At 49.2% G+C, this 27,280-nt stretch overlaps 1 pseudogene; it reads right to left on the bottom strand.

Annotated features, from left to right (window-relative positions):
- Positions 1 to 15,925: 15,925 nt before the first annotated feature.
- On the bottom strand, positions 15,926 to 18,534 carry LOC146204690 (cytoskeleton-associated protein 5-like; annotated as a pseudogene).
- Between the last annotated feature and the right edge of the window lie 8,746 nt (positions 18,535 to 27,280).

The following is a 27,280-nucleotide window of genomic DNA, read 5'->3' as shown; positions in this document are numbered from 1 at the left end:
TCTCTTTCATCAGAAGCCAAACAAAAATCACAAAATAGGTCTCTTTGCAAACTCACCGAGGCAATCAATTACCGGGCACAAGGAAGCGTTCTTCTTCCTTAGCTCAAGGCACTGCTGATTACCACTCGTGGGTATCCACGAGTGGTGATCAGCATTCCTGCCTTCTTCTTCTCGCCTCTGTACGCATGGCGCACATCCACAGTGAGGGCTTGTTCAGTGGTCAGTGCAGCCCAGAAATTAAATACATGATACCCACTTAAGCTGTGTAAGAATATCTTGTGAATTTAAGAATTACTGTTGGTAAAAAAGTCCGGGAAAACATTTTGAGGCCATAGGAATAGTAATCAATAAATGAACAGAGAGATAAACTTTTAATGAGAACAGACATGGAATATGCTCCTCGGGTAGGCAGCCTATACTCAGTCCTGGAATAATGGTCCCGAGCCATCTCCCTAGCCCGGTGACGAGATCCAGGCTGGGGCTTGACAGCTGGGTCTCCCACAGCTCCTCCGTTAGGTTCCTCGTGGTTAAGTTAGCAGAAATCAAGAGGAAATAATAAAATAATAAATAGATCTTGTAAACAAAATCAAGACTCGGAGGAACTAACAAATCTTCCTGTCCAAATATTATAGCTATGACGTGAATCACATACCGGTTTTAAGACGCTCACATGACAATGAAGAGCTCTGCTCCTCATTACTCGCGGACAAAATTTCGCCTCGTTTGATATGAGAGCAGGGATTTATTATCAGATCAAAGGTAAGCGCACATCACCATAGACGGAAAAGGAAGCGTGATGATCGTGGAAATGATGGCGTAAGTTTCAGGTCTAGTCTTCTCAGTGCCAACTAATTACGTTACTGGAAAACTGAAATGTACTTCGCGGATAAACACGTCTCTAGTCGAGCTGGGCATCTCACATACCCCGCATGCTTTGCATTCACCCGCCGTCGACGTGGAGTTTCTCGTACGACTCCGCTGACATTCGTGCAGTGCTGTACGGCTTGCGACTTCACTAGAACCAATCTCCTGTGAAACAAATGCAAACCAAAAGAGCAACAAAACAGTCAAACATTCAAATGGCAATGACCGGAGCGACCATACGGACTGCCAAATCCCAGTATCAACCCTCTACTTTAACCTGTACACGGGCCCCTCTTACAGAGAGAGATCAACAACAACCAACCCCAGACCCTTTCAATGTTGCCTTTCGCAACAGCTCGTCTCCTACGCGTTCACATCGCGCTCTTGCTCACGTAACCGCAACGGTTGACTATGCTAAATTGGCGTTGTCGTTTCGACGCATCCTTCCCATACTACTTCGCGCCCTGCACCGCGATAAATGACCGCCAGTGACCTTCGCCGTCGCCAGCACGTTATTGTTACCGAAACGACAAGCCACGGACCCCTGCCAAACAGGTGCATCTCTCTTTTGTCATACATGGGCTTTGTTGCCGTTGCAACCTCGGCTCACCAGAATATCAGCTGTGCTTTTCTCCGGGCTCCGTAGATGCTGTTCAACTCAGTTCAGTTCAGTGGTTCAGTCGTGTCCGACTCTTCGTGACCGTATGGACCATGTCACGACACGCTTTCCGGTCTCTCACTATCTTCCCAACATCACATACTCCATCTGCAGCGCCTCGAGGATGCCATCTAACCATCGCGTTCGCTGCCTACTCCTTCCCCACAACATTTCCCAACATCAAATCTTTCTCCAGCGACTCCTCTCTTCTCAACAGATGACCAAAGCAGCTGAGCTTTAACTTTAGAATTAGACCCTCCAATTAGCAGTCAGGGTTTATGGTTGACAATATCGACTGATTTGATCTTCTGGCAGTCCAAGGAACTCTCAAGAGTCTCCGCCAGCACCACAATTCAAACGCGTCAATTCTTCTTCGGTCGGCCTTCTTCACAGTCCAACTCCCGCACCCATACATCACAACTGGAGAGACCATAGCACGAGTTATACGGATCTTGGTTGGCAGACTAATGTCTCTGCTCTTTACTAGGCGGTCAAAGCTAACCATGGCTCTCTTTCCCAGAAGCAGGCATCTCCTAATTTCATGGCTGCAGTCTCCTTCCGGGGTAATCTTGGAACCCAAGAAGAGAAAATCTGTCACAGTTTCCACTTCTTGTCCCTTGATGCTCCAGGAATTGATAGGGCAAGACGCCATGATCTTTGTCTTTTTAATGTTTAGTTTAAGCCCAAACTTCTCACTCTCTTCTTGTACGTGCATCAGAAGTCGCTTGAGTTCTACTTCACTTTCTGCCATTAAAGTGGTATCACCCGCATATCTAAGGTTGTTATACGTTTTCCAGCAATCTTCTCTCCAGCTGAAGACTCGTCCAGACCGGCCTTCCTCATGATGCACTCTGCATATAGGTTAAATAGGCAGGGCAACAGTATGCAGCATTGTCTCACTCCTTTCTCAATCGGAAACCAATCAGTAAGACCATGCCCAGTTCTGGCTGTGGCCTCTTGCGCTTCATACAGGTTCCTGAGGAGAGAGATGAGGTGAATTGGAACTCCCATCTCTTGGAGAGCTTGCGACAATCTGCTGTGATCTACGCAATCAAACGCTTTCGAATAATCAATAAAGCAGAAGTAGATGGGTTTCTGGAACTCTCTTGCTTTTTTCATGATCCAGCGAAGGTTGGCAATCTGGTCTCTAGTTCCTCTGCCCTAGCGAAACCCAGCTTGCACGTCCGGAAGCTCCCGATACACATACTGCTGCAGCCTACCTTGGAGGATTTTCAACATCACCTTGCTAGCATGCGTAATATGCGCGATTGTGCGGTAGTTGGAACAATATTTGGCACTTCCTTTCTTTGAAATGGGGATGTAAACTGACCTCCTCCAATCCTGTGGCCACTGCAGGGTTGTCCAAATCTTCTGACATAATGTATGCAGAATGTTAACAGCGTCATGGTTGAGGTTGTGAAGCAACTTAGCTGGAATGCCATCAATTCCGCTAGCTTTGTTCTTAGCAAGGCTGGCTAAGGCCCATTCAACTTCACTCTTGAGGATGCCAGGCTCGAGATCAGTAATCACAACAGTCTTATGTTGGGTTTGCACATTCGGGTCCTCCTTGTACAGTTCTTCTGTGTATTCCTGCCACCTCTTCTATATCGCTGAGGCTTCAGTGAGGTCCTTGCCTCGTTTGTCCTTTATCACGCCCAGCTTAGCACAGAAGCTTCCTTTGATATCTTTGATTGTCTTATACAGAGCTCTTGTGTTCCTTAATTGGCTGTTGTCCTCAACTGCTTGGCACTGTATGTTCAGGAAGGCATTCTTATCTCTCCTTGCTATTTTCTGAAAATCCGCATTGAGAACCTTGTATTTTCTCTTTCCTCCATAATTTTTGCCATCCTCCTCTCCTCAGCTATTTGCAAAGCCTCTTCAGATAACCAGTTTGCTTCCTTGCATTTCTTTTTCTTTGGAACTACCTTAGTAGCAACTTCTTGTATTATATCACGAACATCAGTCCACATCTCTTCAGGCTCTCTGTCCTCTAGATGTAATTTTTGAAATCGATTCCTCACTTCCACAGCATATTCTGATGGAATTTGATTGAGATCATACCTGAAAAGCCTAGTTTTCTGCGTTTTCCTCAATCGAAGCTTAATTTTGGCAACAAGCTGATGATCGGTACCACAATCGGCTCCAGGCCTTGTTTTTACTGCTTGTATAGCGCTTCTCCATCTCTGCCGGCAAAGAATATAGTCGATCTGATTCCTGTACAGACCGTCCGGTGAAGTCCATGTGTACAGGCGCCTCTTGTGCTGTTGAAAATGAGTATTCGCTATGGTCAGGTTGTTTTCTTGACAAAACTCTACTAGCCGCTGCCCAGCTTGGTTTGGCTCACCAAGACCGAATTTGTAATTCTGGATATTTTTCACTCCCGACCTTAGCATTCCAGTCTCCTATGAGAAAAACGACGTCTGATGATGGGGTGCGGTCTAAAAAGCCTTGCAGGTCCGCATAAAATATCTCAACGTCAGCTTCTTCAGCAGTAGTGGTTGGTGCATAGACTTGGATAACTGTTGTGTTGAACGGGTGAACTTGGATACGAAGTGAAATCATTAGGTCGTTTTTGGGGTTGTACCCTAGCACTGCTTTGTCCATTCATCTGTTTACTATAAGAGCGACCCCATTCCTTCTCTTGGAATCGTGCCCACAATAAAAGACATATTGGTCGCCGGAGTTAAATTCTCCCAGTCCGGTCCACTTGAGGACGCTGATACCCAAGATCAATGTTCAGTCTGTCCATTTTTCGCTTGACGGCATCCAGTTTACCTTGCATCATAGATCTTACATTCCATGTTGCTATGTGATATACCTCCTTACAACGTCGGACTTTCCGACCAGTCGTTAAACAATATTAGCTCTGATTTTCTCCGGGCTCCGCAGATGCTGTTCAACTAGCACCACGCAAATACCGCGCTGTCGACAAGCCCCTTTGTATATGTACGCACAAGGAATGATTGCTAGCGCTGGCTGATGCTTGACAGTGTCCGCCACGTTGCCGTGTATCTACACCGACCCTTAAACGCCCCTCTTAAGGAGGGAAGGGTTACAAATCCAGGCATGAATAAACCCAATCTAAGGGAGGTGTATACGCTAAGGAGCCAGATGGCAACGCTCCAAACATAAGTTCCTTTACCTCAGCTGGTTGTTCGCGGCTTGGTTACATCCCCCTCCAAGACTGTGCAAGGCGCCGAAATGGCGCCTTGTGCCACAGGCACAAACGATCGATGCTCGTTGGGAGTTCTTGGAAAGGATGGTGGGCCCAGTTTTCTAAACCGCTTTTGCAGTATCACGCATGTACTAAAAAAAAACATTGCTGTGAAAAAAGAACATACAAAAACCTAACATGCTGAAGTACAAATATATAGTGAATGCACGATGGGCGTCTTGACCGGAGTCCAAGTTCGTGGTTGCTATCAGTTCGCACTTCCACGGACATGGGCGTATTGCTCGCGAACACACACACACATACACACAAAACTATGGCGTCCATTTGTACTCGCTTGAGCGTCCAGATTAGCGACATCAGTCGCACTCTCCGCCCCTGCCCGTGTTCGAGCAACATGTTCTGAATGGACGCAACTGACACCCTAATGGTGGATTTTGCCATTAGGCCGCTCCCACAACATGGATAAAACTCGGCATCTTTTGAAATCCAGGATCAAGGATGTCCTGAGTACCGAAAGTGCGTAACACCTGACCATAGAGTACGCCTGAGGACCAGATCTCCATATTTAGGGAAGACGAGGAGCCCTCTTCTGTGCTCGTGGCAATAAGCCTGCACTATATAAACCAGCCGGTGCGGCAGCGTTTGTTGCACCTTGTTGGGCGTACCGGGCAGCAGGTTGCGCAGTTGCCTGTACCAAGTTTCCAGGCGTGACCCGCACAACGGTCTTGTCAGTTCTCTCGCTTGGAGTGATTTGCCCCTTTCGGGACCTGTTGTGGGCGCCACTGACGACAGCGCCCCAAGTGGCAAGCTAACCAGGCGGGCCGCCGGGAGACCCCGGCATGGGCGACCGCGCCAAGCAGAGCGAAAATGGGCGCCATTACCTGATGTATAAATAAACAGTTTTGCTTGTTATACCGGCTACGTCTACGACATGGCGGCAGCGGCGGGATAACCAACGCAGCGTGACACCCAGAAGGACAGCGAGCCCAACGTAAGCGGCCGCAGCATCGTGCCAGACACTCGCGGCGCGAAGAGCGCGCGAGCGGCACTCCGAGAATGACGTTCAACCCGCTCGCCGTGGAACTGCCGACAAAGCTCGATTTCCGCAAGCCCGAAGATTGGACACGATGGCACCGCAGGTGGGAACGCTACCGACTCATCTCCGGTCTGAGAGGACAGGACGAGATGACGCAAATCAACACATTACTCTACGCCATGGGCGAAGAAGCGGAGGACGTGCTCGCTGCTTTGAAACTGACAGACGAACAGATGGCATCTACTCCGCCGTGGTGAGTGCTTTTGAAAAGCATTTCCTACCTCGAAAGAATGTCATCTATGAGAGAGCGCGATTTAACTCTCGGAAACAAGAGCAGCATGAAAATGTCGACACATTTGCGACTGAACTGTTCAAGACGGCCAAAAGATGCGATTACGGAACTCTCAAAGACGAACTGATTCGGGACAGGCTCGTGGTCCCCTTGCGAGACGTAGAACTCAGCGAGAGCCTGCAGCTTGACGCAGAACTCACTCTCGAAAAAGCAGTCACAGCTGCCCGCAATTCAGAGAGCATGAAACTTCAACACAAGGAAATTCGCTCCATCGAACAGCCAGCTCTCGACATGGGAGAAGTTCGCGGCCAGACAAACGTCAAAACTCGCCGGAACGAAGCGAAGGTGCCTTTCAAGTCGCGCCCTCAACGTACACACAAGACGGGAGACGAACGCTGCAAGTGGTGTGGTGGTGTGCGTAACCACACGAAGACGCAGTGTCCCGCGATAGACAAGACGTGCAACCAGTGTGGGAGAAAAGGCCACTACGCCCGCGTCTGCATGTCTAAGCCGAAGGACGAGACCTCGAGTATCCGACAACGACCAAATGATCTCGGAGAGCTGTATCTAGGCGAAGTCAAAGTGGGAGTGAACACGCCGTGGAGGATTACTGCTACCGTGAACAACTTGCCTTTTACCTTCAAGGTCGACACCGGCGCGGATGTGATTGCAATCGCACACGACCAGTTCGACAGAACCGTCATGGGACCCATCAAGTCAACGCAACAACTGTTGATAGGCCCAGGCCAGACAGCGATAGCCACTGTTGGCTACATCGATGCAACAGTCACCTGGCGCAACACTGAAGTCCAAGATGCAGTCTTCATCATCAAAGGATTAAAAGAACCGCTCCTCAGTCGACCAGCTATAGAATCACTTGGGAGTCTACAGTGCCCTCTTGAGCTAGACGAAACCCTCGCACAATCAACTGATGTCCCCAACTTCTTGGCGTCATACCCAAAGCTAACGTGAGGGCTTGGAGTCATGAAGACTGAGTATCATCAAAGTCAAAAAGGATGCTGAGCCATACGCAGTTAGTTATCCTAGGCGCCTGCCTCTTCCACTGCTTCCACTTGTGAAGAAAGAACTAGAAAGGATGGAAGACTTGAGAGTCATCCAGAAGACCGAGCGAGCAACCGAGTGGTGTTTTCCAATGGTTGTCGTACGAAAAAAGAACAATGAGCTGCGCATCTTCGTAGACTATGGTCAACTCAACCAACAAATAATACGCGAACGTGTGCTCATACCTACGGTGGACGAGTGTCTTGCAAAATTAGCAGGTGCAACAGTTTTCAGCCGCCTAGATGCAAGAGCAGGGTACTGGCAGGTGCCACTGTCCAAGGACTCTCGCGAATACACAACCTTCATCACACCAGTTGGCAGGTTCCAGTTCCTGAGGCTTCCCTTCAGAATCTCCACAGCGCCAGAGTTCTACCAACGAGAAATGCTCCGTGTGCTCGAAGGACTAGATGGTGTGAATTGTCTACAAGATTACATCATTGTCTCAGGGAAGACAACTGAGGAACACTGGTGCTGAGGAAACTGGAAAATGCAGGTGTTACCCTCAACATCGACAAGTGCTCCTTTCGACAAACAGAAGTAACATTCTTGGGACACGTCGTAAACTCAACAGGAGTCAGCGCCGACCCGGAAAAGGTTAGGGCCATAGTCCAGCTCAACCCGCCATGTGATGTCAGAAGTCAGGTCTTTGTTGGGCTCTGCAAACCACCTAGCGAAATTTCTTTCAGAGCTAACAGACTTTACGAAGCCTCTCAGAGACTTGCTCCACCAAGACGCCGACTGGCACTGGGGCCCAGCTCAGCAGCACAGTTTTGACAAACTCAAGCAAGCTTTAAGCAGGACGCCGATTCTCACTCACTACGATGCTCAGTCGCCTCACGCAGTGTCTGTGGATGCTTCCTCATATGGTCTTGGGGCTGTACTTCTACAGCAGTCGCACGAAAAGCTCCTACCTGTGGCATATGCATCATGCTCCCTTACGGATACAGAACAAAGATATGCCCAAATCGAAAAGGAGGCACTGGCAATCACATGGGCTTGCGAACATTTCCGCAAATACCTGCTGGGATCAACCTTTCACGTGGAAACGGACCACAAGCCGTTAATACCGCTGCTGACGACTAAACGACTTGTCGAGCTGAGTCCTCGCCTTCAACGTTTCAGGATGCGCCTTTTGGAGTACGACTACACCATGTACCACACTCCAGGCAAAAAGCTGTACACAGCTGACCTTCTGTCCCGGAAAACATCTGGGAAACCAGTAGCCAAAGAAAGAACTCTCGAGAATGCAGTGCGCGAGTTTGAAGAATTAGCACTTAAACAGCTTCCTGCTTCAAACCAAATGCTGGACAGAATCAGGGCAAGCATACAGTCAGACGAAACGCTTTCCAGGGTGGCTACCTTCTGCACTACATCATGGCCAACTGTGCATGGGCTGTCACCTGACTTGAAAAGATACGTCGAGGTGGCTAGTGAGATTTCGCTCGTTGATGGTCTGCTATTCAAAGGCGACAAAATAATCATCCCGCCAGACATCAGAGTAGAGGTTCTGGAAAACCTCATTCAGGCCACTTGGGCACAACGAGGTGCCGAGCGAGGGCAAGAGAATGCATATGGTGGCCAGGCATAGGCAAGCACATTGAAGACTACGTGGAAAAGTGTCCAACTTGCAGAGAGCACAGAAAGCCAGAAACAGAACCCCTGCTTCTAACCCCATTGCCAGCACACCCTTGGGACACAGTCGGCATGGATCTCTTCACGCTGGAGGGGAAAAGAGTATGTTGTAGTAGTAGACTACTACTCCCGATTTTCGAGCTAGAACAGCTGCCGAGGACAGCTACAAAAAACATAGCCCTAGTCTTGGAGCCAATGTTTGCACGGTACGGTGTTCCACGGACAATACGCACAGATAACGGGCCGCAGTTCACTTCCACAGAGTTCAAAGAACTAGTGCATCACTGGGGAGCCTCACACAAAACTTCAAGCCCTTACTACCCGCAGAGCAACGGTAAGGCTGAGAGGGCTGTGCAGACAGCAAAGTAGCTTTTGAGGAAGTCTTCCAACATACCCTAAGCGCTGCTTGCCTACAGGGCCACACCCAGCGTAGAAGGGTTTTCACCAGGAGAACTCTTAATGGGTCATCTTCTGAACACCACAGTACCAACCAATTCGAAGCTGCTAGCCCCGAAGTGGGATGACAGCGAATTAAGACAAAATAATGAAGCCTACAGAGCTCGTGCAAAACGATCATACGACATCCGGCACAAGGTACGGAGCCGAGAGCGCTTACTACCAGGCACAGCGGTGCGCATCTTCGCTGGAGCTGCATCACACGGCGTGGTAACACAGCCAACATCACAACCAAGGTCCTACGTTGTACAAACCGACAGAGGACAAGCAAGACGTACAGCAAGACACCTGCAACCGTTGCAGGACACGAGCACCACAAGAAGTGGACGCATGTGTGAGCGACCAGAAAGCCTGGACGATTGAGATAAACCTATCAAGAAAGGGGGCTGTTGTGGGCGCCACTGACGACAGCGCCCCAAGCGGCAAGCTAACCAGGCGGACCGCTGGGAGACCCCGGCATGGGCGACCGCGCCAAGCAGAGCGAAAACGGGCGCCATTACCTGATGTATAAATAAACAGTTTTGCTTGTTATACCGGCTACGTCTACCGCGGGACCATGCAAACCTTCGGATGTCTGCGCATTGCGCGATACCGGTTTGTCAGCTCGGTCGCATCATCTAAACCTGAGCCTATATTGCAGCAGTCAGTCGGATTTGTCTACGGGCATAGTCCTGCCCTCGAACATCGCAGTCGGACTCCTTTTCAAAAATTTGGCGGCACTGTCCACTTTCGGCGGGGTGGGACCATATTCGTTATTCACCGCCTCAGCTGAGGAGCTCCGGCTGTTGTGCGCACTACAGGAAACTGCAGGCTCTCTACAGTCTTATACAGTCCACTCTCGCGAAAACGGTAAATATCCACTTTTTGTTGCCTCGATGATGTGATGATTATCCAAGTTGCTACGAGTCCCATTGGTCTCCTTTCACTTCAGATCCTCAGTACTGGGCGGTTCGTTTGTACTACCAGCCGCTCGTGATGACAGTAAGAGTGTGCGCGCTTCGCACACTGCTTTAATTTTTTCTTTACTACCTATCACTTCCACCACGTCCACTTTATGAGTTCGTGCTAATGCAACGCCTGCAACGCCTGAATTATTCACTGTGTGTCTGCTCAAACTATGTTCTTAGTAGCTTCTCATGGTGCATAGGGGTTACCGTCGTATCACGAGACGCTTACAGTCATCTGAGGTCTAAGCTGTTGAGCATTGCTAGGTCTGAGTAAGCTGTTGTTTGCTAGTGCTGGCGCTCTGTCTTCAGGGCAGTTTGCCTGCATTAACTCGCCGACCGTTCAGAATTTTTTAGGCGTAGCATCCTCCTGCTCGAACTTCTGGGTTCCCCCTACCGCCATCTTGTCTTTACGATGCCTTTCATCGTAAAATCCAAATAACGAGATCTTTCCTTGCCGAGAAGAACTTCATTATTAATTTTGAACTGTTTCGCCAGAAGCTGCTTCTACCATGCCGTCACTGCTTCGAGTTCGAGCTACATATCTTCTATTGATCGGCAACGCCAGCCTTTCATTTCGCTTCGTGCACGAAATACAACTCTCCTATCTACTCGAACACACTCACGCAAAGAGGCGCGAACAATGCGCCTGAGGAAACACGGTTTCGCTGAGTCGCTCCACAATATCGCCCGTGCGGTCGCATTCTCTAGCTTCGTCATAGGTGTTGATCAGGATCTCGATGCCGGCAACCGGTCGTTATGAGGCGCCGCTGCACGCTCTGCCTCGGGATCCTGATTTTAGCAGCCGATCCTTTAGACACACAGCTTCTGCTCCAATTTCAGGTCTGTCTGCAGTTGGCCCTTATGACACTCGGCTGCGAACTCTACCCAAGGATCTTGGTTTCAGCAGTACGTCCTTTTGACATGCTGCTGCTCACCCCTGCGGTACTTTTCTAGCTGGCGCTTTCCTTGTTGCTTCTTTCCTTGCTTTATCTCTGGAACAGCTGCTTTCCTCCTGCGTCTTCGCTGTAAGAACGCCATCTCTCCTCTGCTTTCCGTCTTCTTCATGTGCTGTCCTCCTCCAGCGGAAGCATCCTGTCTACTGCGCCAGTAAATTTATATCTCGTGCTTCCGTGACGGTGAGGGGGAGCGACGATGAGTGACGAAATACGGATAGCGACACTTTAAAATAGCAAAGAGACTAACTAGAGTTCATACAAAAACTACAATGAGGTAATATATGGATCAGGCTATCTCGGCCTAGCCGAAGATGAAGAGTTAAGATATAGCTCAGACCAGTCAAGACGGCTCTCGGGTTAAGGTTTAATGCCTCAAAGCCTAGCTCACACTCGATTCGTAGTCAACTGCAGCAAGCATCACCATGATTATTTGCTTGCTGCTTACCACACCACTTCCGACTTTACTAGAACTAATAACCCTCTCCCGAGACACATATTCAAGCTAAAGAGCAGCAGGAAAGTACAAACATACAAATGGCAGCAACCCGAGCGACAATTTTGGCCTGCCAAATCCCAGTCTCTGCCCTACAACCTTAACCTGCGCACAGTCCCCTCTCTTACAGAGAGAGAGAACAACAAACAACGAAACACCGGACGCTGTCAGCGTTTACTTTCGTAGCCCCGTGTCGCTTACTCGTTCACATCGCGCACCTGGTCATTTCAACACCGTGGTTGACAATGCTAATTGCTATGACGCATCCTTCCCGTACTTCGTGTCCTGCACCGCGATAAATGATTGTCACTGACCTTCGCCCTCGCGAGCATGTTATTATTACCGACATGACTCGCCGGGAACCCCTCCCAAGCAGATGCATCTCCCTTTTGTCATACGTGGGCTACGTCATTGTTGAAACCTAAACTCACCAGTCGTTAGACGCAGCTACGTCTGTAATTCCAACGGCCTCCGTAAATGCAGTTCACCTAGCACAACGCGAATATATTGCTGTCGACAAAGTCCTGTGTGCTATGTACGCACAAGCAACCACTGCTACCGGGGGTTGACGCTTGACAGTGTCCGCCACATTGTCGCGTATCTACTCAGACCCTTACAGGCTTTTCGACACAGTAATGCGGTAAACCGCTCCTCCCTTGCTAACGGTGCAGAAGTCGTGAAGAGATTGACACCACACTTGGACAATACATAATTCGAACGGGCAGAGGGCCAGTCACGTGGACATTTTGCACTCCATTCCTATAGTTTATCATACCGTAAAACACTGGGTCTGCATCACACTGCCAACAAGACCAGCACTTTTAAAAGCGATTACACATGTTTGAGAAGGCCAAATGAGACATATATTGCACTACTTGAGCGGATATACATTATGGAGGTTTACTGGGGAGACGAGAACTGAGAGTATGGTTCCTTGTCAATAAAGATACCTATAGCTATATTCGAATTTTATAGAATTATTTAGAGGGTGGCAGTTATCGTAATTAACCTGAATAAGCAGTATAAACTGAGGGGGTGGCAGGTCTACGCGCCTAAATTTAGAGATGATGACTAGGCAGTCGAAAGCTTCTACGAAGAAGTAGAATTGCAATGGGGAAAGTAAAGAGATAGTGTACTGTAGTAATAACGAGTGACGTAAATGCCGAGGTAGAAAAAACATGCTGGAGACCTGGCAGTGGGTTATAATGCATTGGTCCTAGAAATACCAAGGGGGACGTACTAGTTCAGTTTAAAGAGCCAAATAAATTACGAATCATGAATATATTCTTCAGCAAACGGAAGCAATGCAGGTGGACATGGAAAAGCTTCAACGGGGAGACCAAAAATGAATTTGATTTCATACTTTGTACGCACCTCGTCATTGTGCAGGATGTAGAGGTAATGGGAAAGGTGCGATGCAGTGACCATAGAATGGCAAGGTCATGAATTAGTCTAGATCTGGAGTGGGAGCGAAACAGATTAGTGATAAAGAAGTCCATCGAAGAATTAGCTTTTGAGGGGAAGGGTAGAATACAGGATCTCGCTACATAATAGGTTTTCAGCTTTAACGGAGGATGACGACCTTTGCGTAGAAGAGATGAACAATAAATTCAGATATATCATTACTGAGTGCGCGGTAGAAGTAAGCAGTAGGAAAGTTAGGATGCCGGCAACCTATCTAAAGAGACGAAAGATTTGATTATGAAACGACAAAGTATAAAAGATTTCAACCCAACTGACAAGATAGAACTTGCAGAGATATCAAAGCGAATCAATAAGCGTTAAATGGCCGATATAAGTAAGCATAACACGGAGAAAATTGAGAATGCTTAAAGAGCGAAGGCAGCTTTAAAGCAGTCAAGCGGAAATTGGTCATAGGCAAAAAAGCAGATGTTGCGCTAAGGGACAGGGCGGGCAATGCCATCACGAATATGGCCAAAATATTCCAAGTACCGTAGGAGTTCTATAGCGATCTATACAGTCGCCGAAGTAGGCAAGACAATAATGCGATCGGCAATAGTGAAAAGTGTCAGACATTCCGAAAGTGACGAAGGATGAGGTTAAGAAAACTTTAGAAACTGTGACAAGGGGTACGCAGCTGTGGAGGAACAGGTAACTACAGATTTTTTGAAGGACGGGGGATGTCGTGCTAGGAAATCTGGCCACGCTGTAGACGAAATGCCTGGTCTCATCAACGGTATCGGAAACACGGAAGAACGCTAACACTATATTATTTTGTAAGAAAGGCGACGCTAAGGACTTGAAAAGTTACAAACCACAAATCCGAGTACGTATAAGCAATTTACTTAGGTAATCGCTAACACAGTCAGGACAACCTTAGTCTTTAATAGAGCGAAAGATCAAGCAGCTTTCGGAAAGGCTACTCTGCTATCGATCATATCCATACCAATAACCAGGTGATAAAAAAATGCTAGGAATATAACCAGCCCTTGTATATACCATTCATATTTGTTTTTTTTTTTTTTTTTTGCCAAAAAGCGTTTGACTTAGTAGAAACCTCGTCGGTCAGTGCAGGAATTGCGAAATCAGGGTGTAGAGGACTCGAATGGAAAAGTATTGGAATATATCTGTAGTGGCTGCGCAGCAATTATAATTATGCATAAAAACCAAACCAACTTCCTATAAAAAAAGGTGTTAGGCAAGAAGGCACGATCTCCTCAGTACTATTCACAGCTTGCTTTGAGGAAGTATTCAGAGACTTGGAATGGGAGCAGTTATTGATAGATAAAACATCACTAATCTGCGATTCTCTGATGACATGGCCTTGCTAAGTAACTCAGAGCATGAACTGCAAAGAATTTTTGATGAGTTAGACAGGAAAAGTAGAAAGGTAGGCTTGAAAACCAATACGTGCGGTAAATTTCCTTAGGTCAGGTAGGGCTGCACTGATAGAATTTGAATAATTGCAAAAAGAACCAAAAGTAAAAAAACAAAACTCGATATGAACAGGTCCGAAAAATCTAGGAAAAAGCGAACGCAAAAACATCGCCGATACTACTTGCCGTCTCATTCATTCAATAAAATATTCTATTTTTAAGCTACGATTTAAGATATTAGCGTTCCAAACTTACTCAGGCTATGAGAGACATCGCAGTGGAGGGCTCCAGAAATTTCGACCACCAGGGTTTCATTACGGATTGCCTTTCTTTTTTCCCCCATCGAAAAGCTGCCGCTGAGGGCGGAATTATATCGCGCCTCCTGGAACATAGAAGTCGAGGGCCCTAACCGCTGCTGCAACGCGGCGGGCGATTAACTTTAAGCTGTTTAAGCAAAGTTACAGGAAACTGAACACAACTGACAGATCACTTCAGCGACTTGGAGAAATTGAGAAACACACAAGCAAAAAAGAACCAGCAATTTTTGTACCATGGCGTACTGGAAAGAAAAGTGATACATTTTTAATTATCAAGGTTTCACACATGACCAAATAAAGAAGGCTTTGTTTCGAAGAAATAAAATATAGTTCGAAACTTTTGATATTCGTCATATACTCATTTTTTCACAATTCATGGAGAGGCTTAACTTTAAATTGCACATTCAAATTCAATGAAACAATTGTTACAGGTAAGCGTAGGTAAATAAACGGGTAGACAATACAGCAATATTTACAGTACATCTGGTAACATATGTTTGATGCAAGAAAAAAATGTGGTAGAACTCCAGCGCTACAGGGGAACTCACTGGAATATAAAACCTTTATTTGAACGTAAATATAAATTGACTAAAACAAGCAGTATGGCAAGAAGAAAACAAAAGAACACGGGAAGACCCGTATTGGCACACTCTCGACAGCAAAAAAATGAAATTGGTTGAAGTGCACCTTGTAAATCCTTAGAAGAAAGTTATCACAGCTGAAAAAAAAAAAATTATCAGGTAAAATAAAGGGAACGAGAAAAATAGACCCAAAGACAAGAAGAGAACTTTGTTTACTTGCACAGCTTCGAATGTCGGCTACTGTATTTCTGTCGCTTCTCATCACACTGAAGACTTCAAGCTATACGAGCATACGAACACTAGCTTCTCTATGCACCTTGAACCTATTGCTGCTGTTGGTAGGGACACATATAACAATTTCGTCAGTTTATCTTACACACGGGAGTAGAGACCACAACACATATTGCAGCAACCGTCTGGAAGCATGAAATCGTCGCTCATATCTTTTTCTAATCAAGTAAAAATGGCGCACTCAACGCACGAGCCGCCAGAAGAGAAAACAAGAGTGCGGTTTTAATGAAGCTGCACATATTTATTGAAATAAATAGCTAACGTTTTAAAATTTCAGTTTTTTTCCTGGTTTTTTCCATCTGAAATTTTGCGGAAGTGTTACATCCCTCTACTCTTGAAGGGGCAACATTGGCAGCTTGAGCCTGCCTGATGTTCGCTTGAGTCGTTCCTCCAGGAGAGACTTGTCCTTCCTTGACAGCTGACCGATATACTTGAATACGCATTCGTCCTCGCGGAAGTAGGCCTGCACCACACAGTTCAGTGCCGCATTCCTGACTGTACTGTCCCGATCAGAAATGTGCCTGGCGACCTCCTTGAGAAGGACCGCTGGCGTGGGTTCCGACACTGGGACACCGATATCTTCGAAGAGGAAGCGCAGTTCTTCCAAGCACTCTGCACGCTGGCCGGCATTCTTAGATGACAAACCCTGCATGAGGTAGCTAAACACCTTGTATCCTGGGAAGGTCTTGTATATATTTCGGAAGATGTCATGCACTCTCTTTCGCACGGTGACCTTGGGATCGCCGGCCTTGAGGATGAGGTACGGCAAGAAGGAAGACGCCTCGATGTCGTGCACCGTGTAGCCTGCGTCAGATAGTGCTGGGAAGAGCGCTTGCGAATACTCCAGCGCTCTCAGCAGCAAACTCGTACTTGTGTCGAAGAAGCGTAGTGTGAGCCACTTCAGCACGAGATCAACGTTGGCAACGGTAGCTTCCACGCCTCCGGGTTTGCTGAGAAACGCGAGAAGCGTGTTGATAGCCTTGATGTGCATTTTTAAGTCCCCGCTGAAGCAGTTGGCCACAAGTGACGGGGTCCATTTGGCAGCCACCTTCTGCTCCTTCAGCTGCTGGTAAAATTCCTCGCGTGGGGAACTAAAGTTCCACTTGAGCAGCTTCAGAGCCTTCTCGTAGGCTATTCGCTGTTCCTTCAGGTTATTGGCAGACAGCAGGGGTGTTGTATCTACTTGCCTCTTTCGGAACGACTTGCTGAAGCTCCCAGGTTTGAGAGACATCTTGCTCCTTGAACTGCTCTTTAGCAGACACCTTCCGCCGCTGCCATCGACGGCTGCCTCATTTCCACCGGGCGGTGTTGCATCCGAATGGTTGCTTGGAAGCGGTGGAGACGCCGTGGGTTTTTGCGCCTGTGCAGAAACATTTGAGGCTGCTTCTGTTGCTGCTGAAGACTTGCATGTGGCCTTTTCAGGTAGGGCAGCAATCACTTCGGCCTTTTGACAGCACTCTCTAACCTTTTCCAATTTTCGATTGTCCAGGTCACCTAAGAATAGCATGATCGCTCGCTCCCCAACTACTTTCATCGCAGTCCCCAGGGCCATGCTCGCAGCTTCTTTTACAGCTGGGTCAGCGTCATTCAGTGTCTTCAGTAGTGATGTCACCTAGGCCTTCAGGAGCTTTTTGTTAAGAACAGTAGGAGTCGACTTTGAAAAAACGCTTACCAGAAATTGTGTTGTTTATCCTTTTATTTTGGGGTTCTTGTTGGCAAGAGCTGCTGTGACATCTTCCAAGATAGCTTCCAGGTTAGTAGCCTGAAAAGCAGAGTCCAGTGCTTCCCTGAGCGCGGTGACGACGTTCTCATTCATCTCCTTAAACTTCTCAAAGTATGTACGTATACAAGAATTGGCATAAGGGCGAAACTTCTGCCTTAAGCCAGCTGCTAGCACAGCCAGACACTTTGTAGCCAGTGCGATGACTATGACATTATTGTCTTTGGCCACCATCCTCTTCAGCACTTTGACGAGATCGGCATAATCGCGAGCTTCAATCTTGTAGTTGCTCACCAGTTCATGCAATTTTTCAAGCACATCTTTTTTATCCCGCCACTTTTTAGCCTCACATTGCTCGTAGGAGTTGTCGGGAAGCTTGGAGAGGATGTCAGCTTCCTCCAGCAACTCGTGTGTATCCACAGAGTCTCCGGCATCGCCGTCACGCCGTTTACCCCCTTCACCGACGTCCTTTTCATCTGAGTGAGCCTCATCTTTCTGAACTCTTTTCAGCTGGCGCTCAGAACGAATGTAGCGCTCTGGGGTCGCCGTTCCCTTCTCCACTTTGGCGAATTCGTATCAAGCTCTGACCTTTGAACCGGCTTCAGTGACTGCAGAAGGGGTTTCAGTGAATCACCTATCCAGTGGTATAGTTCAACGGTGGCGAGTTTACTTTCTTCCCGCACATACTTGTCCCTGTCCTGAAGTAGCTTGCGAAGAACCTTCAAGAGTGTCTTAACCGCAATGACACGAGTGCCAAAAAGACGCAAGCACTCTCTTATTGTGGCCATGCTTCTGGACACTATCTTGGGGTTTTTTTCGTCGAGGCCTTTCAGAAGCTCTGCCAAAACTATTTTCTGTTTTTCGATTTCGACAAACAGTACAATTATCTCTTCTGCCAGCTCCCGTGTCTTTTGTTTTGGTGCTGCAATGCACTTGGAGACAAGCCCAGCAATGACATCTCCGCAGACACAATCAGCAAGGTAGGCATTATCTACAAATGACCGGACAGCCTCCAGGCCCTTCACCTGGCACACTGCATTACCGTCGGTGACAAAGTTATTGATGAGAAGCAGAAACTTCTTCAACTCCGGGCTTTTGGGATCAGTGACTGACGCAAACAGCTTCTTAGCATCTTCGTATCCGCTTAAACGCGCCTTCCACAACTTGTTTTGGCAACGACCTTCTATAGATAACTTCAAGTACTCCTCATCAGCCATTCTCTTTCATCAGAAGCCAAACAAAAACCATAAAATAGGTCTCTTTGCAAACTCACCGAGGCAATCAATTACCGGGCACAAGGAATCGTTCTTTATCTTTCATAGCTCAAGGCACATACCCATGAGCGGCGATCAGGATTCCTGCCTTCTTCTTCTCGCCTCTGTATGCATGGTGCACACCCACAGTGGGGGCTTGGTGAGTGGTCAGTGCAGCCCAGGAATTAAATACATGATACCCACTTAAGCTGTGTAAGGATATCTTGTGAATTTAAGATATACAGTTGGTTAAAAAATCCTTGAAATCATTTTGAGGCCAAAGGGATAGTAATCAATAAATGAAGAGAGAGATAAACTTCTAATGAGAACATACATGGTATATGCTCCTCGGGTAGGCAGCCTATACTCAGTCCTGGAATAATGGTCCCGAGCCATCTCCCTAGCCCGGTGACGAGATCCAGGCTGGGGCTTGACAGCTGGGTCTCCCACAGCTCCTCCGTTAGGTTCCTCGTGGTTAAGGTAGCGGAAATCAAGAGGAAATAATAAAATAATAAATAGATCTTGTAAGCAAAGTCAAGACTCGGAAGAACTAACAAATCTTCCTGTTCCAATATTGTATCTATGACGTGAATCACATACCGGTTTTACGACGCCCACATGACAATGAAGAGCTCTGCTTACCATTACTCGCGGACAAAATTTCGCCTCGGTTGAGATGAGAGCAGGGGTTGATTATGGGATCAAAGGTAAGCGCACACCACCTATAGACGGAAAAGGAAGCGTGATGATCATGGAAATGATGGTGTAAATTTCAGGTCTAGTCTTCTCAGTTCAGTTCAGTTCAGTCGTTCAATCGTGTCCGACTCTTCGTGACCCTATGGACCATATCACGCCATGCTTTCCGATCTCTCACTATCTTCCTAACATCACATAACTTCATCTGCAGCGCCTCGAGGATGCCATCTAACCATCGCGTTCACTGCCTACCCCTTCTCTGGTGACACTCAACCTTTCCCAACGTCAAATCTTTCTCCAGCGACGTCCTCTCTTCTCATCAGATGACCAAAGTAGCTGAGCTTTAACTTTAGAATTTGACCCTCCAATGAGCAGTCAAGGTTTATGGTCGACAATATCGACTGATTTGATCTTCTCGCCCTCCATGGAACTCTCAAGAGTCTCCGCCAGCACTACAATTCAAACGCGTCAATTCTTCGGCGGTCAGCTTTCTTCACAGTCCAACTCTCGCATCCATACATCACAACTGGAAAGACCATAGCACGAGTTATACGGATCTTGGTTGGCAGACTAATGTCTCTGCTCTTTACTAGGCGGTCAAGGCTAGCCATAGCCACCTAATTACGCTACTGGAAAATTGAAATGTACATCGTCGATAAACACGCCTCTAGTCGAGCTGGGCATCTCACATACCCCGCATGCTTTGCATTCACCCGCCGTCGACGTGGAGTTGCTCGTACGACTCCACTGACATTTGTGCAGTGCTGTAAGGCTTTCGACTTTACTAGAACCAATAACTCTCTCCTGAGAAACACATGCAAACCAATAGAGCAACAAAACAGCCAAAACATTCAAATGGCAATGACCGGAGCGATGATATGGCCTGCCAAATCCCAGTATCAGCCCCACTACTTTGACCTGTACACGTGCCCCTCTTACAGAACGAGATCAACAACAACCAACCCCAGACCCTTTCAATGTTGCCTTTTGCAACAGCTCGTCTCCTACGCGTTCACACCGCGCTCCTCATCACTTAACCGCAACGGTTGATTATGCTAAATTGGCGTTGTCGTTTCGACGCATCCTTCCCATACTTCTTCGCGCCCTGCACCGCGATAAATGACCGCCAGTGACCTTCGCCGTCACCAGTACGTTATTGTTACCGTAACGACAAGCCACGGACCCCTGCCAAACAGGTGCATCTCTCTTTTGCCATACATGGGCTTTGTTGCCGTTGCAACCTCGGCTCACCAGTCGTTAAACAATATCAGCTATGCTTTTCTCCGGGCTCCGTAGATGCTGTTCAACTCAGTTCAGTTCTGGCGTTCAGTCGTGTCCGACTCTTCGTGACCGTATGGACCATGTCACGACCCGTTTTCCGGTCTCTCACTATCTTCATGACATCACATAACTTCATCTGCAGCGCCTAAAGGATGCCATCTAACCATCGCGTTTGCTGCCTACCCCTTCCCCTCAACCTTTCCCAACATCAAGTCTTTCTCCAGCGACTCCTCTCTTCTCATCAGATGACCAAAGTAGCTGAGCTTTAACTTTCGAATTAGACCCGCCAATGGGGGTTTATGGTTGACAATATCGACTGATTTGATCTTCTAGCAGTCCAAGGAACTTGCTGTTCAACTAGCACCACGCAAATACCGCGCTGTCGACAAGCCCCTTTGTATATATACGCGCAAGGAATGATATTGCTAGCGCTGGCTGATGTTTTGACAGTGTCCGCCATGTTGCCGTGTATCTACAGCGACCCTTACACGCCATCTTAAGGAGGGAAGGGTTACAAATCCAGGCATGAATAAATCTAATCCAAGGAAGGTGTATACGCTAAGGAGCCAGATGCCAACGCTCCAAACATAAGCTCCTTTACCTCAGCTGGTTGTTGGCGGCTTGGTTACATCCCCCTCCAAGACTGTGCAAGGCGCCCAAATGGCGCTTTGTGCCACAGGAACAAACGATCGATGCTCGTTGGGAGTTCTTGTAAAGGATGGTGGGTCCAGTCCTCTTAACCACTTTTGCAACATCACGCATGTACTCAAACAAAACATTGCTGCGAAAAAAAGAACATACAAAAACCTACCATGCTGAAGTACAAATATATTGTGAATGCACGATGGGCGTCTTGACCGGAGTCCAAGTTCGTAGTTGTTATCAGTTCGCACTTCCACGGATATAGACGTATTGCTCGCGAACAAACACACATACACACAAAACTATGACGTCCATTTGTACTCGCTTGAGCGTCCAGATGAGCCACATCAGTCGCACTCTGCGCCCTGCCCGTGTTCGAGCAACACGTTCTGAATGGACACAACTAGCGCCCTAATGGTGGATAATGCCATTAGGCCGCTCCCACTACATGGCTAAAACTCGGTATCTTTTGAAATCCAAGATCAAGGACGTCCTGAGTACCGAAAGTGCGGAACACCTGACCATAGAGCTCTCCATATTGAGGGTAGACAAGGAGCCCTCTTTTGTGCTCGTGGCAATAAGCATGCAGTATATAAACCAGCCGGTGCGGCCGCGTTTGTTGCACCTCGTTTGGCGTACCGGGCAGCAGGTGGCACAGTTGCCTGTGTGGGGCCCTGCGCCACTTATCTGTAGGGCCCGTGGAGCGCCGCGCATTCGAAGGCCGCGCCACTTCCCAATGCTCCCTGCGCGCTGCCTGTTTCCCTCTCCCCGCTCGTTCGGGGATAACCGGTCCCGCGCGAGGCGGCTATAAAGGAAGGCACGCGCCGCCGTCTCGTCCTCTCCGTTCCTGCTCTTCGCGCCTGCTCTTCGCTCCTGGACGCGCTGGCTGTTCGCTGCCTGCCCTCCCGGACGACGACCCTGCACGACCCCTGCTGACGTGCGATTAAAGATGTTTGTTTCACGGCCAGCTGTGTAATTGTCACGCGCATCCCTCGGGCAGAGGAATCGCCCACAACTGGCGCCCAACGTGGGGTCCGAACCCACGACCCTGAGATTAAGAGTCTCATTCTCCTCCGACTGGGTGATGCGCGCCCTTTGAGATGTAACCCGCGGCCGTTAAGCGCGCATAAGAGACAGCTTCTCGACAGCGCCCTTGACGAGATGATTGACACTGGCGCGGTGAGACCTTCACAAAGTCCCTGGGCGTCCCCAGTGGTTCTAGCGCCAAAGAAAGATGGTTCGGTCAGGCTGTGTGTTGATTATCGAAAGCTCAACTCACTGACGCCTACGGTTGCGTACCCTTTCCAGTCGATCGAGGCTGTGATGCATGCGTTAGGGAACGCAAGGTTCTTCACAGTCCCGGATGCAAGCAGAGGGTACTTGGAGATTGAGGTGGCGGAAGGTGACATTCAGAAAATCGCATTCACCTGTCACCGCGCGCTTTTCGAAAGTACTCGACTCCCGTTTGGTTTGTCTAATGCACCGAGCACGTTCATGCGATTCATGGACATCGTGTTGGGCGATGCAAGGTTCATCTACGCGATGGCGTACCTCGACGACGTCGTGATATTCTCACAGTCATTCGAAGAGCATCTCATTTGCCTGAATTCTGTTCTTGAAAGAATGAGACGAGTGGGTATAACGATCAACCCAAAGAAAGTGCAATTGGCATCAAAGAGAGTGAACCTCTTGGGATTTGTGGTTGATGATGGCACTTTGAGACCGAACGATGACAAAGTGCAGGCAATTCTGAACTACCCCTGCCCGACGGGCGTGAAAAGCTCGCAGAGGTTTTGGGAATGGTTGCTTTCTACAGATAATTCATCCCTTGTTGTTCAAAGCTCTCTAGGCCGTTGAACCAGCTGTTGCGTAAAGACTCGAAGTGGATCTGGGGCAAGGAACAGAACCTCGCTTTTGCTGCCTTGGCTCGCGCGATAGCGAATACCGCTAGTTTGCGCCTCCCCGACCTGAACAAGCAGTTTGTCTTGCAGACAGGTGCTAGTGATGCCGCGGTAGGAGCTGTTTTGTTGAAGGAACACGAGGGCAAGCTGCGCCCTGTCACGTTCGCTAGCCGCACACTCACATCGGCGGAGCGGAATTACTCCGTGACCGAAATGGAATGCCTGGCGATAATGTTCGCATTGTCAAGTTCGACATGTACCTAGACAGAGCGGTTTTCACCGTGCAGACAGATCACCAGGCACTTTCGTGGTTAAAAAGGCTGAAAAACCCCGCAGGCAGACTCGCGAGGTGGGCGCTGACGTTGCAACGTTACGGGTACGCCATTGAGTACCGCCGCGGAAGCATGAATAAGGTGGCCAATGCTTTATCGCGCGCACCGTGGAAGGCTGGCAGAAGCGTATTAGAGGCGCGAACCAGCATTGCTGAAAGCGGCGTCGCCGCTACTAAAGATGAGGAGAGGGCGGACACGAGAGTCGCGCCCTGCGTAGTTAGAGAAAGGGGGCGGACAGAGTTGTCGCGCTGTGCTGCGAGAGAGAGAAGGCGCAGCAGCTGGTGGTGGCGACTACTACTCGCCAGCCAAGAAACGAGGCAGAGAGAAATCTGTCTTGGGGAGTAGCGGTCAGTAGGGAAGAGCTAATTGAGGCCCAGAAAGCAGATGGTCTATGCCAGCGGGTGCTGACAGAGCTTGCGAGTAGTGCAGCTTGCACCGGGAACGCTGAGGGCAAGTACGACGCGTATCTGCTGGGCGATGACGGCTTACTGCTCCGCTACATCCCCCAGCTTGACAAGGAAGAGGCGATTGCATCCCCTTTCCGTGTCGTGGTCCCGAGGAAGTTGCGGAAACTATTCCTCCAGTACTTCCATGACTCAGCGCTGGCAGGCCATGGCAGCGGCAGTAAGACTTATGACAAGTTATGCCGTGTCGCGACCTGGCCAGGTATGAGAAAGGATATGCTGGGTTACGCCCGTACATGTCCTGTTTGCCAGGTAGCCAAGCCTCGGGCGGGGAAACCCGCTGATGAAGCCGGTAGTTAGCAACTATCCGTGGCAAGTGGTCGCGTGCGATATCATGGGACCCTTCCCTCGCTCCGCGCGCGGACACCAATATATCCTGGTAATAACGAACCACTATTCCAAGTGGGTTGAGGCTTTCCCCCCTTGGAATTTGGGAGATTTGGGAGAAACTGTTGGAGACATTCACTCGTTTCGGTTTCCCTTCCGACCTGATTACAGACAATGCTTCGTATTTCACAAGCAAAGTCTTTGTTGATTCCTGTCGGGCGCTTCAAATCCGCCACAGGAAAACGAGTCCCTACCACGCTCAGAGCAACATAACCGAAAGAGTGAATCGGAATGTTAAGAGTATGCTGGTCGCGACGACCGAGCAGCACAGAGATTGGGACGCACGGCTGTCCGAACTGGCTTTCGCCACTAGAACGAAAATGAACAGGTCGGTGGGTATGACACCTGCTTACTTGAATTTTGGGAAAGAGATCGCTTTTCCGCTAGAGAACGCCCTACTTGACGCGGCGGGGCCCGCGCCCCCTCCGCTTACACTGTACGCGGCAAAGCTCCGCGAGCGCCGAGGCAGCGCAGCGCGCGGCTCGTGAAAACCTCGATGTCGCGCGCATGGAGCAAGCGGATCAGTACAACAAAGGTCATCGTCACGTCGTTTTCAACACGGGTGACTTGGTACTGAAAAGAACGCACCCGCTTAGTAACGCAGAACTTGGTTTCGCCGCCTCGCTAGCGCACAAGTGGGTTGGACCGTTCGAAGTTACGGCACGGACTACGCCACTCACCTACCAGCTGCGGTTGTTGGCGAGCGGTGAAACCGCTGGTCCGGTGCACGTCGCAGACTTGAAAGCTTAGCACCTTCGCAAGGACGATAACTGCGAAGCGGGGGAAGCTCAAAGCGAAAAGTGATCTCCCCCAAAGTAAGGCGTACAGGTAGCAACCCCGTTCGCAACCGGCGCTATAACCTAAGGCCAAGGTAGTGCACTACTTTGTCTAACGTCTTTGCTTCTTTGAGAATGCATTCTGATAAGATTTTGCAGCAGCCAGATGAACACCGTCGCTGGGGCGGGAAACCGCACCCAGCGCATGGTTCAAGGAGGGGCCACTTAAACAAGGGGTACCCCCCTAGTTTGTAGTGGTTTGTGGCCCATCATTGTGACCAGCGCGGCCATGCTGGCAGTCTTCAACGAGTCTGGATTGGAGCTCGCTGCCCAGGCCTGGAGTACGGGCCTCAGGCAGCCAGGTGTGTCCGGGGTGGAAACGCCTGCTTCAAAGGGGTCCCGGTGCATCCAGCACGGCACCACGTGGAATGGGGTTGACAGCGATGTAGACTAGCAGTTCAGGGCCGCTGCCAGCAGAGTAGCAGTTCAGGGCCACATCCTCGGGGTCACAGGTGTGCTGTGACCCCGAGGATGTGGCCGCTGCCGGAGAGGGACCAGCCGGAACAGTCCCGCCATGCCTGCTGCTTCTCCCATCACATGGACCAGCTGAGATGGCATCCCGCCAGAGCCAGGCGACAAGCCTTCATATTTTACGCCGACCCGGGCTCGGACATGGCCCGGCTGTTTGCGGAGCCCGGGTCGGACGCTGAGGGGGGGGGGGGGGGAGATGTGGGGCTCTGCGCCACATATCTGTAGGGCCCGTGACGCGCCGCGCATTCGAAGGCCGCGCCACTTCCCAATGCTACCTGCGCGCTGCCTGTTTCCCTCTCCCCGCTCGTTCGGGGATAACCGGTCCCGCGCGAGGGGGCTATAAAGGAAGGCACGCGCCGCCGTATCGCCCTCTCTTCGTTCCTGCTCTTCGCGCCTGCTCTTCGCTCCCGGACGCGCTGGCCGTTCGCTGCCTGCCCTTCCGGACGACGACCCTGCACGAACCCCTGCTGACGTGAGATTAAAGATGTTTGTTACACGGCCCGCTGTGTATTTGTCGTGCGCATCCCTCGGGCAGAGGAATCGCCCACACCTGTACCAAGCTTCCAGGCGTGACCCGCACAACGGTCTTGTCAGTTCTCTCGCTTGGAGTGATTTGCCCCTTTCGGGACCATGCAAACCATTGGATTTCTGCGCATTGCTCGATACAGGCTTGTGAGCTCTATCGCATCATCTAAACCTGAGCCTACATTGCAGCAGTTTTAGTCGGATTTGTCTATGGGCATAGTCCTGCCCTCGAACATCGCAGTCGGACTCCCCTTCGAACATTTGGCGGCACTCTCCGCTTTCGGTGTGACGGGACAATATTCGTTATTCACCGCCTCAGCTGAGGAGCTCTGGCTGTTGTGGGCACTACAAGAAACTTCAGTCTCTCTACAGGCTTTTTCAGTCCACTCTCGCAAAAACAGTAAATATTCGCTTTCTGAATTGCCTCGATCATCTGATGATTTTTCAAGCAGTTACGAGACCCGTTGGTCTCATTTCACTTCAGATCCTCAGTACTGGGCGATTCGTTTGTACTACCACCATAAGAGTGTGCGCGCTTCGCACACTGCTTTAATTTTTCCTTCACTACCTATCACTTCCGCCACGTCCACTTTATGAGTTCGTGCTAATTCCACGCCTGCAACGCCTGAATTATTCACTGTGTCTCTGCTCAAACTATGTCCTTAGTAGCTTCTCATGATAGATAAGGGATATACCGTCGCCTCACGAGACGCTTACAGTCATCTGAGGTCTAAGCTGTTGAGCATTGCTAGGTCTGAGTAAGCTGTTGTTTGCTAGTGCTGGCGCTCTGTCTTCAGGGCAGTTTGCCTGCATTAACTCGCCGACCGTTCAGAATTTTTCAGGCGTAGCATCCTCCTGCTCTAACTTCTGGGTTCCCCCTACCGCCATCTTGTCTTTACGATGCCTTTCATCATAAAATCCAAATAACGAGATCTTTCCTTGCCGAGAAGAACTTCATTATTAATTTTGAACTGTTTCGCCAGAAGCTGCTTCTACCATGCCGTCACTGCTTCGAGTTCGAGCTACATATCTTCTATTGATCGGCAACGCCAGCCTTCCATTTCGCTTCGTGCACGAAATACAACTCTCCTATCTACTCGAACACACTCACGCAAAGAGGCGCGAACAATGCGCCTGAGGAAACACGGTTTCGCTGAGTCGCTCCACAATATCGT

This window comes from Amblyomma maculatum, chromosome 1, assembly GCF_055883805.1.
Source record: "Amblyomma maculatum isolate TAMU_Amacu chromosome 1, ASM5588380v1, whole genome shotgun sequence".
Classification (NCBI taxonomy): Eukaryota; Metazoa; Arthropoda; class Arachnida; order Ixodida; family Ixodidae; genus Amblyomma; species Amblyomma maculatum.
Note: the sequence above shows the minus strand (reverse complement) of the source record. Positions and strands in the feature narration are given on the sequence as shown.